The following is a 15,017-nucleotide window of genomic DNA, read 5'->3' on the forward strand; positions in this document are numbered from 1 at the left end:
ATTATTCTCCAAGCTTCTACTGAGCAGTTGTTTTCCTTCACCTTAAGTACTCAGAAACACAAGTGATAGGTGTTACAGAAATCCCTGGCAATGATGTTTGTGCTAAAAAAGCCTTCATCCTCTTACAACAGGGACAAGTGCTCAGAGTTCAAACAAGAGTCATATCCAGCCCTTCATTCTGTCTCGCATCCATTCTGCAGAGAAATCTTCCGTGAGCTTAAACACAAAAAGGAAGCTTACAAGAAGTGGAAACTTGGACAGATGACTAGAGAGGAGTATAAAAATATTGCTCGAGCATGCAGGGGTGTGATCAGGAAGGCCAAAGCACAACTGGAGTTACAGCTAACAAAGGATGTGAAGGGTAACAAGAAGGGTTTCTACAGGTATGTTAGCAACAAGAAGGTGGTCAGGGAAAGTGTGGGACCCTTACTGAATGGGAGAGGCAACCTAGTGACAGATGATGTGGAAAAAGCTGAAGTACTCAATGCATTTGCCTTGGTCCTCACAGACAAGGTCAGCTCCCAGACTGCTGCACTGGGCAGCACAGTATGTGGGGTGGTAAGCAGCCCTCAGTGGTGAAAGAACAGATTAAGGACTATTTAGAAAAGCTGGACATGCACAAGTCCATGGGGCCGGATGCAATGCATCCGAGGATGCTGATGGAGTTAGCAGATGTGATTGCAGAGCCATTGGCCATTATCTTTGAAAACTCGTGATGACTATGGGAGGTCCTGGATGACTGGAAAAAGGCAAATATAGTGCCCATCTTCAAAAAAAGGGAAGAAGGAGAATCCAAGGAACTACAGACTGGTCAGCCTCACCTCAGTCCCCGGAAAAATCATGGAGCAGGTCCTCAAGGAATCCATTTTGAAGCACTTGGAGGAGAGGAAGGTGATCAGGAACAGTCAACATGGATTCACCAAGGCCAAGTCATGCCTGACCAACCTCATTGCTTTCTATGGATGAGATAACTAGCTCTTGGATATGGGGAAAGCCGTGGACATGATATACCTTGACTTTAGCAAAGCTTTTGATACGATCTCCCACCGTATTCTTGCCAGTAAGTTAAGTAGTATGGACTGGATGAATCGACTACAAGGTGGATAGAAAGCTGGCTAGATCATCGGGCTCAGCAGGTAGTGATCAACAGCTCCATGTCTAGTTTGCATCAGCTATCAAGCGGAGTGCCCCAGAGGTCGGTCTTGTTCAACATTTTCATTAATGATCTTGATGATGGGATGGATTGCACCCTCAGCAAGTTTGCGGATGACACTGAGCTGCGGGGGAGAGGTAGATACACTGGCGGGTAGGGATAGGGTCCAGAGTGACTTTGACAAACTAGAGGATTGGGCCAGAAGAAATCTGATGAGGTTCAACAAGGACAAGTGCAGAGTCCTGCACTTCGGATGGAAGAATCCCATGCACAGGCTGGGGACAGACTGGCTAAGCAGCAGTTCTGCAGAAAAGGACCTGGGGATTACAGTGGATGAAAAGCTGGATATGAGTCAACAATGTGCCCTTGTTGCCAAGAAGGCTAACGGCAAATTGGGCTGCATTAGCAAGAGCATGGCCAGCAGATCGAGGGAAGTGATTATTCCCCTGTATTCAGCACTGGTGAGGCCACATCTGGAGGACTGGTCCAGTTTTGGGCCCCACACTACAGAAGGGATGTGGACAAATTGGAGAGAGTTGCCCAGCGGAGGGCAACAAAAATGATTAGGGGGCTGGGGCACATGATTTCTGAGCAGAGGCTGAGGGAACTGGGATTATTTAGTCTGCAGAAGAGAAGCGTGAGGGGGATTTGATAGCAGCCTTCAACTACCCAAAGGGGGGTTCCAAAGAGGATGGAGCTAAGCTGTTCTCAGTGGTGGCAGATGACTGAACAAGGAGCAATGGTCTCAATTTGCAGTGGGGGAGATTTAGGTTGGATATTAGGAAAAACTATTTCACTAGGAGGATGGTGAAGCACTGGAATGGGTTATCTAAGGAGGTGGTGGAATCTTCATCCTTAGAGGTTTTTAAGGCCCAGCTTGACAAAGCCCTGGCTGGGATGATTTAGTTGGGGTTGGTCCTACTTTGAGCAGGGGGTTGGATTAGATGACCTCCTGAGGTTTCTTCCAACCGTAATTTTCTATGATTCTATGCAGATGGGGAGATACACAGCCTTCCCCCAAGCAGTTACTATCCCCTGTCTAACTCAGGTATGTGTATGCTCTTTCTCCCCTCTCCCCATCCACCCCATTCCTGTAGTATCTGAATGTCTCAATCTTTAATGTATTATTCTCAAAACACCCCCCGTGAGGTAGGGAAATACCATTAGCCCTTTGTACAGATGGAGAACTGAGACTAGGTGACTAGTGTCACACAGGAAGTCTGTGGTGAACCTGGACCTCCCAAGTTCCAGCCTAGTGCCCTCACCAGTGATCCATCCTTCCATTCCTGGGGGGCAAATACATCATACATGTTGTGCCTGACCTCTCCAGGAGGCTGAGCACATGAACGTTTTTGCCATACACAGCCTGAGAGCAAACCTATCAAGAATACTCAGGAACCCAGATCCTCTGTAGTGGTTTCTCTCATTGTTTGCTCAATGAACTGTGACATTCGGGTCCCAAAACAGAAGTCCAAACTGCATCATGAGCCAGACTAGAACTCAAAACCACCTGCTTCCTGAAACACAGGCTGCTACCTCTGAAGCTTAGATGACTTGCCCTAGGGCACATAGTGAGTTAGCACACTGGCTCTACCTCCCATACACAGTCACATAACATTTTGTCACCTTGTCTGTTCCCTCCACCCCATCTCAAGTGATCTCTCAATCTTCCTCTTATTTGGAGTCATAGATACCAAGATCAGAAGTGACCATTCTGATCATCTAGTCTGACCTCCTGCACAACACAGGCCACGGAATCTCACCCACCCACTCCTATGAAAAACCTCACCTATGTCTGAGCTATTGAAGTCCTCAAATCGTGGTTCAAAGACTTCAAGGAGCAGAGAAGCCTCCCTCAAGTCAACCATGCCCCATGCTACAGAGGAAGGAGAAAAACCTGCAGGGCCTCTCCAATCTGCCCTGGAGGAAAATTCCTTCCCGACCCCAAATATGGCGATCAGCTAAACCCTGAGCATATGGGCAAGAGTCACCAGCCAGATACCCAGGAAAGAATTTTCTGTAGTAACTCAGATCCCATTCATCTAATATCCCATTTTAGGGGATTAGGCCTATTTACCCTGAATATTTAAAGATCAATTAAATTACCAAAAATCACATTATTCCATCATACCATCTCCTCCATAAACTTTTCGAGTAGAATCTTAAAGCCAGATAGATCTTTTGCCCCCACTGCTTCCCTTGGAAGGCTATTCCAAAACTTCACTGCTTTGATGGTTAGAAACCTTCGTCTGATTTCAAGTCTAAACTTCCTGGTGGCCAGTTTATACCCATTTGTTCTTGTGTCCACATTGGTGCTGAGCTGAAATAATTCCTCTCCCTCTCCTGTATTTATCCCTCTGATATATTTATAGAGAGCAATCATATCTCTCCTCAACCTTCTTTTAGTTAGACTAAACAAGCCAAGCTCCTTAAGTCTCCTTTCATAAGACAAGTTTTCCATTCCTCGGATCATCCTAGTAGCCCTTCTCTGTACCTGCTCCAGTTTGAATTCATCCTTTTTAAACATGGGAGACCAGAACTGCACACAGTATTCTAGGTGAGCTCTCACCAGTGCCTTGTATAATGGTACTAAAACTTCCTTATCCCTACTGGAAATGCCTCTCCTGATGCATCCCAAGTCACTTTTTAAAGGACATAATATGGTCTAGTGCACAGTGCTGGGAGTCAGGTCAGGGTTCTGTTCCCATTTCCAGTGTGCCCTGGGCCAAGTCACTCAATCTTTCTGTTCCTTAGCCTCTCCATCTGTAAAAAGGGAAATACTAATACTTGAACATCTTTGAACTGTAATGTGCTTTGAAATTTACAAATGTAAATATTAGTTATTAACACCTGAGTGTCCTGGTATCTGAAATCTGCGTGCATTTTCCTTGTTCAATTGGGTGTTATTCTAGTAATCTCTCATGTTTGCAAAGAGAAGTATGATTTAACTCCAGTCCAGTATATTGTACGTTTAGTTGGCTACACATGTAGAAAACTCATAGCCTTTACACTTACCCCCTTTTTGCTACACCATCTTGCAGCCCTTTAGAACGTTAACAGGGAGAATACATATCTTGACATTTAAATAAGTCTCCTCTAAATTAATTATTTTCCACATTTCTGGTTCAAAAGGAAGAGAGTCAGGTAATTTTCCATATCCACAGCAAGCCCATCTTGTCCCATGCAGTCATGACCCCAGTCTCTCTTATACCACTCTACTTTTCCTCTAACATGGTCACAATTGGTTAAAAGGTTTTGAATTTTTAGACATCACTGACAGAACTATCTGTGGACCCTCAAGAACCTATGAGCTTTTCACTTCTACCAGTCATATGCAAGAAAATACAGTTGTATGGGCCTGATTCTCCTCTTGCTCTCCCAATGTAAACTGGGAGCAAATCAATTAAGTTATGCCAATGAGAGAGAGAGCGAACACATTAGACTCTGCATTCTTTCTTAGTTAATGGAAATATAGAGTCAAATCCCTAGTGGATGTAAATCAGCATAACTCCATGGAATTCAGCAGAGTAACACTGATTCAGCTGGATATCTAGCTCAGTTTCTGATCTCTCACTGGTGCAAATCAGGAGTAATTCCTCTGAAACAGATGCAGTTACAATGCTGTAAAACTAGTGCATGTGAGATTAGGTTTAGAATATCTCAATCTCCCTTTTCAATATCTGTTTGTCTCTCTGATCACGTGTTAATTACAACATGCACAACTTCAGCAAGTTCCTCTCCAATTCTCTGGACTAATTCATCAGCCTTCTCTATAACATCTGCAAACCTTTTGTCTCCAGCTAGTCAATCTTCTTTTTTTAAATAGATACCAATGGACAAAACATTAGGCCTAATTCTGATCATGTGTATAATAGTTTAATGTCAATGTAACAATTTATTTCAATGGAGCTACTTCAGATTTGCACAAGTGTAAAAGTGAAAGCCGAGTCAGGCTCACTACTGGAGCTCCTAAAACCAGCATATCTTTTCATATTATTTTGTTTAGCGCCACAGATTGTCTGAGTTGTGCATTCCCATTCTCTGAATTATCCTCAGTGACATCCAATGCCACAGACCTATCCGTGACCTACCCTTGCTTCATTCATCTCTTCATTATACTGCGTTTCAGAGTAGCAGCCGTATTAGTCTGTATTCGCAAAAAAGAAAAGGAGTACTTGTGGCACCTTAGAGACTAACAAATGTATTTGAGCATAAGCTTTCGTGAGCTACAGCTCACTTCATCAGATGCATTGCAATGCATTGATCATTATATTGCCTCCTTCTTACTCTCTTCTCCTTACCCTTACCCAGTCATTTACCTCTTATCTTGTTTCTACCATGCTGGGCCAGCCTACGGGGCAATTGTTCTTCAGCTCAGACAGCCGCCCACCCTCCCCTTTCTGCTGCTGTAGCCAGATGTAAAACCAGACCTTTTTCATTCATGACCATCTCATTTTCACTGGTTATCCTGAGGCCAGAGTTAGAGACTAGTTGCTGTTATCTGATCCTTTATTACTACAGCCAACGGATAGCACTCAAGTGTCCTCTTCGCTCTCACTAGCAATCAGAAATAGATTACCCTTAACACATGCACTGCACACTCAGTACAAGAGTGTGAATATGACTGATAATTATGGGTCATCCAGTGGATTAAGAGAAGTGTTTCTATCCCACTATACAGGAATTGGTTAAATGATTGAATCTTGAAATGGTTTGGCTGCAGTCATTGAATTATCAAATACCACCACCAAATAAATTCTTATTATTGGGTCAAATGCATCCCCGGTGTAAAGCCATTAATTGTAATGCAGTTGCACTCAGGGTGGATTCAGCCCAATATATATGGCCAGGTAAAGACATCATGAACCTGCAGTAATAATTGAAATAAAACATGAACGTGTTCAGTCAGCCCTCAGTCATTTTGTAAGGGAGCTGGCCAACTGATTCTACTCCTTCATGTAATACAGGCATGCCCACTGATGGGAATTTCTGGCAAATAGCTGATACTGCAGGTCCATTGCCATTTGGCAACATTTAAGTTACCTTGCTAGCTAGTAGTTGGTTGAACGCTGCTAATTTTTTTTATTATACGTTTTGGGGACTGAGAGGCTAGCTAAGATTACTTTTGTAATACATTTTGTCGGGTAATAAATATGTACAACTTGGAAAAGCAACAACTATAAATAGGACATTTGAATTTGTCAGAGAATGCAATAAGCTCCAATTTACCCATTTTATAATCACATACTAAGACTATTCCAAAGTCTCCAGTTCTGGGAAGTTGAAACACTAAGATTAATTACTGTATAGTTTGGTAAGAAAAGGTTGCCAGCATCTGGTGTAGCATCGAGGAGGATATTTTAGGGTGCTAATGTGGATTTAATTACATTTATAAAGAATCTGCAACAATTCCTGGGTCTTGCTCAAATTTAATTCAGTTTCTGCAATTCAGATAGCAGAATGGGGCCATTTCTTTTTCCCCCCACTGTATCCATAGGTACATCTGAAAAATACACAATTAGTAATTTCAAAAGAAATTCTTTGACAGTGATTCAAGACTAGTGTAAGAAGGTGCACGAGTGAAGTCAACAGAGCTATGCTGGCTCATGCAAAGAGTGAACTTATCCCCCAGAGTTTGGAGATTTGGGGTGGGATTTTCAAAAGTGGTCAGACTTAACTCTGCTCCCACTGGACTCATTGATAAAATTCCCATTGACTTTAAAAAGGGAACCAAAATAGGCCAACACAAGTACTTTTGAAAATCACATTCTTTACACCTATCATGTTCTAATGTTACAATACTCTGTGCCCCTTTACAGTACCCAACTGTTTTATTGTAGACTATGGAAAAAACAAGATGGCAAACTATGGCCCAGATTCTGCAATTGGATCCATGGGGGCTCATGCAGAGCCCCAGTGGGGTTTTACTATCTGAGTCGGACTGCAGGATCAGCACCTGTATAGCTACAACCCTACGAAGGAGGCTCCAATACCTAGCCCTTACCTCCTCCCACTGTCGAGCTTTCACAGGAAAGACTATATACCACCTAAAAATACAAAGACCCCCTTATCCTCCTCCCCACAAATTAAAAATACAAATTCCAATCCACCACTACCAAATACAAAGAGTCAGCAAAACGAACAGTTATCATTCAGAGATGGCTTCCCAGAATCCAAGGGCTGCGACAGCCCTAGATACTTTATCCCCACTGTCCTAGATGAAAGGGTACAGAAATCCCTACAAATAAGTCAGGGTTCCCCCTTTCCACACCATCTGGCATCCGCAGCAAATGCAAACATTTTACCATTTACAACCTCTTCCAGACACACCCCCATCTTTTTTTTCCCCCTCAAGAGGAGCAAGATGTTGTTTATGGAGAACATATTCTGCCTTCTGTAAGCTTCACACCTTCTTTAAATAAGAAATTATGTTCTATTTGTTGTTTGTTCAGTCATCCTTCTTAATACATGTGCAACATACCTCAGGTGGCATGTGAACAGGATTCATCACCAAATGTAGTCTGCTGGTTGGATCATTAGCTTCCCCAGCCGAGGCCGGGCACTGATGGGGAGTGCGAATGCTGATCCATGCCCCCTCTAATCTTACTTTCAAGTCCATCTAAGTACCAATTATGCAGGTCTTGATTCATCATCAGCATAAATTGAGAGTCATGCCATTTAAGTCAATGAAGTGGCTGGCATAAGTCAGATAAAGACACTAAATCAATTTAACAATATATTATCTCCATTTTTGCCTTCACATGCTTTTCCAAAGCTTGAATTGATCTTAATAGCTCCCCCGAAGACCCAGATTGCTCCACTTCCCAAATCAGAATAAAGATTGATTGAAGTTTCTGGACTGATTGAATTAAACCCAGAACAGAAGCCTGAAACAAGTACATTTCACAATTTTGTTGGGGATTTTTTTTAACCCTGCATTTTTCAGTGGATGCAGGAGGAAGAATTTGGTCAGGGGGTTCTTTTCTTGCACACTGACCTCCCTGTAAGGACGAGGAAAGTATCATTGTTCGGCCTTACTGCAGCTCTGGTCTGGTTAGTGAATAAAACAAGATCTTTTCACTTTCAGTGAGCATTTTCTCTAATAGTTCTCTCCTATCTGTACGCTGGGTATGTAGAAATAGCTCCACTGTTTGTCTTTTAGGTCAGATCCCCTCCTTCAGTGTTGTCCTGAGGGATATCTATGCTCTCAGCTCTACCCACTTTTTAACATTAACATGGCAGCTTCGGCTGATAGGCAATTGCTTCTTTGCTGTGATGACCCTTAACTTCACTCCTCTCAACCCCTTCACTTTCCACTTTTAAGGAACTCCTAAAAACATTGACTCTTCTCTGCAGAACATTCTCTTTCACTCTTCCTGCCCTGTAGTTGTAACCCTTGCACTCTTACAGTACTTTGCATGTTCAAAGTACTGTATAGATATTAAATAGTTAATCAACACACTGTTAGGTAGAAAGAAGAAAAGGAGTACTTGTGACACCTTAGAGACTAACAAATTTATTTGAGCATAAGCTTTCGTGAGCTACAGCTCACTTCATCGGATGCATTCAGTGGTTCAATCTTCACAGCCCCATTTCACAGATATGGAAACAGAACGTGCGACTTGTCCACAGCCACACAGTAAGGGTACGTCTACAGTGCAATCAGAGGTGTGACTGCAGCTTTTACCTAGCTAGCACGTTAAAAAGAGTGGTGAAGAGGCAGCAGTGTGGGCTGTACAAGCCCACTTGGGATCCTGAGTACATACTCACATTACTAGCAGAGTCTTGACAGACACAAAGGCAATATGCGAATAGAAAAGGTGCTACTGGCTGAGATCTTTGGAATGGAACAATTCCATCAGTTTACCTTTGGGCACAAGGGGGAGGTATAGTCCTACCACGAGCCATTAGAAAGCATCCCGGAAACGCCACTACTGAGTATACTCAAGCAACTACAATGCATGTTATTGAGACTCCCGTACTATAATGCAAGGATAAGGTACTGACCAGAAAATTCATTACTGGTGGCAGATGCACTGAGCAGGGCACATCTTCCAGAGTGCAGCTTTTTGATCAGAGACAGTCTAACAATATGCTTCACTACCTTCACTTCTCTGATGGGAAGCCCCAGGCAGTCCTACAAAGCACCAACCAGGATGGGGTGCTACAAGCAGTAAAACAGATCATACTCGTGAAGCACTTGCTCCTTGTGATCTGGCCAGCCCTGGAGACCACCCCCGACCCAGCAGGTGCGGGATGAGTTGTGCGCTCAAGATGGCATTTGGTTCAAAGCATTCTGATCAGTAATCCCAGCAGATTTAAGAGTGGACATCATGAGACAGATACACGGTTTGCACATGAGGATAGAGGCATGCCTGAGATGAGCCAGGGAGTATATCTACTGGCGGAGCACAAATACTCAATTGAGAGAATACATGGAACAGTGTGAGGTGAGCAAAGAGCATAATGATCAACAATAGGAGACAATATAGACTCATAGGGTATAAGTACACTGCAGCTAGGAGGTGTCCTTTCCAGAACGAGTAGACAGGCTCATGCTAGCTCAACTTGAGCTAGTGTGCTAAAAATAGCAGTGTGGACCTTGCGGCAGGAGCAGCAGCTCAGGCTAGCCACTGAAGACCAAGCCTGCTCAACCCCTGGGTGAGAGCTCAAGTGATTATCCTGAGCCGCTGCCTGAGCTGCAACATCCAGACTACTATTTTCAGTGCACTAGCTTGAGTTCGGCCACTGCATGTCTGTCTAGCTGTGCTGGGAATCACACTTCCCAACTGTAATGCAGACAAAACCATAAAATCCCAACCGGACCCTGATAAGGGATCAGAACAGACCTGTTTACTTTTAAAAACAAGAACCATCTAGTCACAGTAAATTACTACTCCATTTTCTGGGAGGTGGACTATGTGGAAGACACTCAGGCAAGAACTGTGATCAGAAAACTAGAGTTTTATTTTGCAAGGTCTGGCGTACCTGACACACTGGACTATAATAAGCACTGCAGCAAAATTCAAATGATTCAGCATCAAATGGGAACTTGAACACAAGACATCACAAAGCAGGGGAAGGCAAAGTCGACAGCAAAGACAGCCAAGAAGGGATCTCTGCCTGGCAACGTTGGACCATCACAATACTTCATCCCAGGGTCTAGAGAGTAGCCTAGCAGAGGGACTGATAGACTGGAGAACCAATACTCTTCTTCCATTGAAGAGCAGTCTGCTTCAGTCCAGGGGAGGAATAGCAGCAATCAATCACAGAAGCGATTGAGAGAACGCAAAACTAGGCAGGCAGCCTGTCACAACAAAGGAGCCAAGCACCTGAGGCCACTATGCACAGGTGAGCAAGTCTAGGTCCAACTATCAAATATCCACACAGAGCAATGCAAAAGACAACAGTCCAAGGCCAAGCTGTAGTGTGATATATGCCATATGAGTAACTAGATGCAGGACAGTGACAGAGATGAAATCAAAGATAACTGTGGAGTAGAAGCCCATCCCAACAGACAGGGACAAGGCCAGGCCCAGAAGGACATAGAATGACCCCCATCCATCAGCTGGCTTGACCTAGAGTCGGAAGAAACAAAAGGTATATGAGCAATACAGAGGGCCAACAGGATATCTGGTATAAAGAAGGTAGCAATAGGGTGGAAGCAAGACTGCCACCATTAGTGATAAACAGGAGACCGGTTAGAAGACAAAAGCACTTGAAAGACAGCGAGGCCTCAAAGATCACAATAGGCTGGCAGTAAAGTCCCTGTCCTACTGTGGGCCACGTACTAGTAACCACTGGCATGAGCAAGTAAGCAAACACTTGCACAAAAAGACAACAAAAATGGTTAAGTGGAAAGATGTAGCAACCTAAACGTAACTTGTAGGGAGGAGCACAGATTGCTGCTGGGAAGAGTACAGAGCAGGCACCAAGAACTCAGTTTGTGTGCACAGGGCAAGAATGCATACAGATGCAACATTTCTGTAAATAGTTCTCTTAGTAGTCAATGCAGTTTTATAAGCATGGAGTCTTTTCCCAGCACATGGTACACTAAATAGTTAAGCAGCATACCTGCACTGATTTGATATTCCATGGTCATACATAAAAGTACAACTTACACTCAGGATGGAACTGCAGAAGCAAGGTTCAGGAAGGTGCATGAACGATGTAGTTGGTGGCCACTTCTACCTTTCACTGTCCTGTCAGTTCCTTTCCTGTGATGCTCCTTACACCCCCACAGTGAAATCCTGGCCCCATTGCTGACAAAGGGGCCAGGATTTCATTCTCAATGAGAGAATTACACTCATTTTATGCACTCTCTGAATGTCAACCTAATGTAAGTTACGATTTTACCACTTCCACCCAATGTGAAACTTACATTTTGTCACTGTTGACTTTGGCCATCCTTCCAGGTGAGCCTTACTTACTTAATGCAGGCCTGTATTTGGCCCACAAAGTGTAGCTTCAGTTAATAGCATTCCTAATTGCTTAATTTTTGCCAGCATTAGTACTGTATGTTGCCCGCATTCAGGCCTGATGGTTCAGCACTAGAAGATGGTTATCAGACGACACACCAGGATTAGTATTATCCATGCATTAACATCCAGTCACACAGCAGAACCAGCTGGGGGCTGCATAAACCTTCTGGTGTCAAAACAGCTCCCACTAGCTCAGCCTTTGATAGCCTCGTATTTAATCCAATAGGGCTTCTTTTCTTTTTTTGTTGGTTCACACAAAAAAACACTTCCCTCATTCAGTGACGTATTTACTAATCAGTTAATGCCTTTTCTCTGGCACAGCAAGAAAGTGACCTTTTCCATTGCTACCTTTTCCAAAGCCAGTCTCTGCTGAAATGCTAATGCTCTTCCAGCCAGCTCAGCAAATAAGAGCTGAGAGTACAATGACCTCCTGTGGCAATTTCTGCACATAACTGAACAATTAGCTTCACCTTATCACTAGCAAGAGACTCCAGGGCAATTTTTCCATAGGTTTTTATTCCAGTATTGGAATTCCTAGAAGCCATTATTTTCTGAAAGGGGGTGTTTAGGGAAATGACTGTTCCAAGGGAACTATTCTTCAGTGAATGAAGCTGGATATAAATGGGGTTTTAATGACTGATTTTAATCCGATTTAAAACAAATAAGTAATCTCTGCTAGTCATGACATTGGGACATTTGCCATTTGTATGCAAGCACCAAAATGCTGCACTGAAGACACTAAAAACATTGCTTTATTTTTGCCCCTTAAAATATTTAGCAAAGCACTTTAGATCTACAAATCAGTGCATAAATATTAACTAACTAATCCTCACAACCTTCCTGTGAGGTAGGGAGATATCAATATTTTAGAGATGGAAAGAATTAGGCTCAAAGTGACTTACACAAGATCACACAGTGAGTCAGGGGCAGAGTTGGGAAAAGAACCCAGGAGTCCTGATTCCCAGTTGTGCTTTAACCACTTGACCATGTTGTTTCTACAAGATTCCTTTTCATAAGATAGGCATTGATTATGAAAAGGTATACAGAGTAAGTCTGCATTTAAGAATTGTAGTGTGCAGTTTTCCTCTGTCGTTTTTATTTAATAAACAGATTTGTTTTTAAAAAGGCCTTAATTCTGTATGCAGGAAAAGAACAAAACCAATTCAATACTAATCACATATTATATATAATTTAATTATTATGAAATCTGCTTAAATAAATGTAGAATAAAGGAAAGTTATTCCATGTGCAATTCAAAAAAAATCAGTAAGCTCTATCACCAAAACTGAATGTGCTGCACACAGGAAGCTGCAATATACAAAAGGTAGGTATTATTAATAGATGTTAGAACTCACATCATTAAAAAAATGTGACCACAGTTAAAGTGAAGTAACATGCATTTCTGAAATGAATATCTAATAAATGATTTCACACAATGATTAAAATGTTACTGGCTATTAATATTCAAAACTGCATCCTAACTGAAAAAATACAATTAATTCTACATGCCAATTTTATTTTCAAGCGCTGTTGTATTCAGTATTAAAATGAATCAACATCTCCACCCTGGGTCACTCTCTCAAGCAAAGGAAGGCAACGGGATAAAACACTCAAGAACTAAAAAGGCACCATTTCAACAGTAGGTTCAGTTTCAGAAACTTTCAACTATTCTAAGCTGGCAAGGAAGACAATGTGGTGACCTATCAAACTACATATTATGTCCATGCCAGGAACAGGTTCAATAATGCAAAAGATTGATTTATTTTAAAATCAAAACCATTGGTCACTCTTGAAAATAACTGACAAGGAGATCTTGATTTAAATCTTAATTAAATGTTTTTAGCTTTGACGGCATCATTCCTAACACCCATTTTTGTCCTCCACTACTATTTCATTGTGCGGTGTGGTATAACTGTTAGTCCCTGGCTGGGGATTGCATTTTGGAAGGGACAGGACGCCATGACAGAGAGGAGCAAGAAGAGAGAGCAACACTCAAAGTCAATCAGGCACCTACCCTCTGCTGTCAGGTTCAAGCTTAAAATTCCTTACAGTTTATGAGGAAAAAATAGAACACTAGTTGGTAAAGCCGAGATTTTTAGAAACAGGAGACTAAAGTTAGGCTCCTATATGTCACCTGATTTTCACAAGTGCTGAGCACCCAATAGCTGCCCATGAGATCAAGGTAAGCTCTGATAGTCAAAACATTTGAATATCAGTTCACTTAGGTGTGTAAATATGTTTTGAAAATCTTGGTGTAAGACTCCAGGGAACAGCCTGATGGAAATCCTTGAAAACGTTAATGGAAAACACACTCTGCAATCTCTGAAAAACCAATATTTAATACAAATTAGTGGATCCATTTTTTCCAAATACCCTTAAAAAGTAAATCCTTTTTTCACCCACTTCCCCAATTCCACTAACACAAAGCTGACTGTGTAAATGTAAGAAAATGTATTGTGACATACCAGATTGCTTTTTCCAGCATGAAAGGGTATATTAATTCCATTGTTTAAAAACTGTACTACAATAGACTCCATAGTGGGTGGGTGAGATTCTGTGGCCTGCGTTGTGCAGGAGGTCGGACTAGATGATCAGAATGGTCCCTTCTGATCTTAGTATCTATGAATCTATAGCCTCAATCAGGATCTACACCCTGTCATACGTGGTGCTATATGCTCACCTGAATACATACCTCTGCCCTGAAGAGCTCTCAGTAAGGTAAGTGAAACAAAAATGGAGAAGTTACATACACACAATTTTTAATCATAAAATCCAGCAGGGCTCTAATTGTCAACCTCAGCTGAGACCTAGGATTGATTGGAGACAGAGACTGAATCATCCATGCATTGTTAGAGATGGCCCCTCTAAGGTCAGTGTTGAGGCACAGACAGTACAGTGTAGGCAAATTTGATCTGCTGCTGTTTGTGCTGCATCTATTCTATGCACTAGTAACTTCACATTCCAGCGCTGTCAGTCTAGCTACTACCAAAGCCCTAAAATAGTCTTACGTTCACAGCAATTAAAAAACTGTCCTTATAAGTTGCAGAGACTTTCTCCTGTGAATTCATACTTGGCTTTCAGTAATTTTGTATTGCGTTCTGGAACTGGTTGCATACAATCTCCCCCAGAAATCTGATGTAATCTGTGATGTGTTTGAAAAATATTAATTATAACCTGGATCTGCTGATAACATGAAGAGCTTAATTATTAAATATTTGAACAATGCTCACATGATCACACCAAAGTATTAAATCCTGGCAGCTGAAACCTAACGGATAATTGCAACTTGCTTAAAAATAGGTTGCTAGTGTCTGCTGTAGATTTGGAAAGAGTATTTTCAAGGTTTCTGTTGCATGTTTAATTAAATCTGAACTGAATCTTCA

This window comes from Dermochelys coriacea, chromosome 4 (genome assembly GCF_009764565.3).
Source record: "Dermochelys coriacea isolate rDerCor1 chromosome 4, rDerCor1.pri.v4, whole genome shotgun sequence".
NCBI classification, from domain to species: Eukaryota; Metazoa; Chordata; order Testudines; family Dermochelyidae; genus Dermochelys; species Dermochelys coriacea.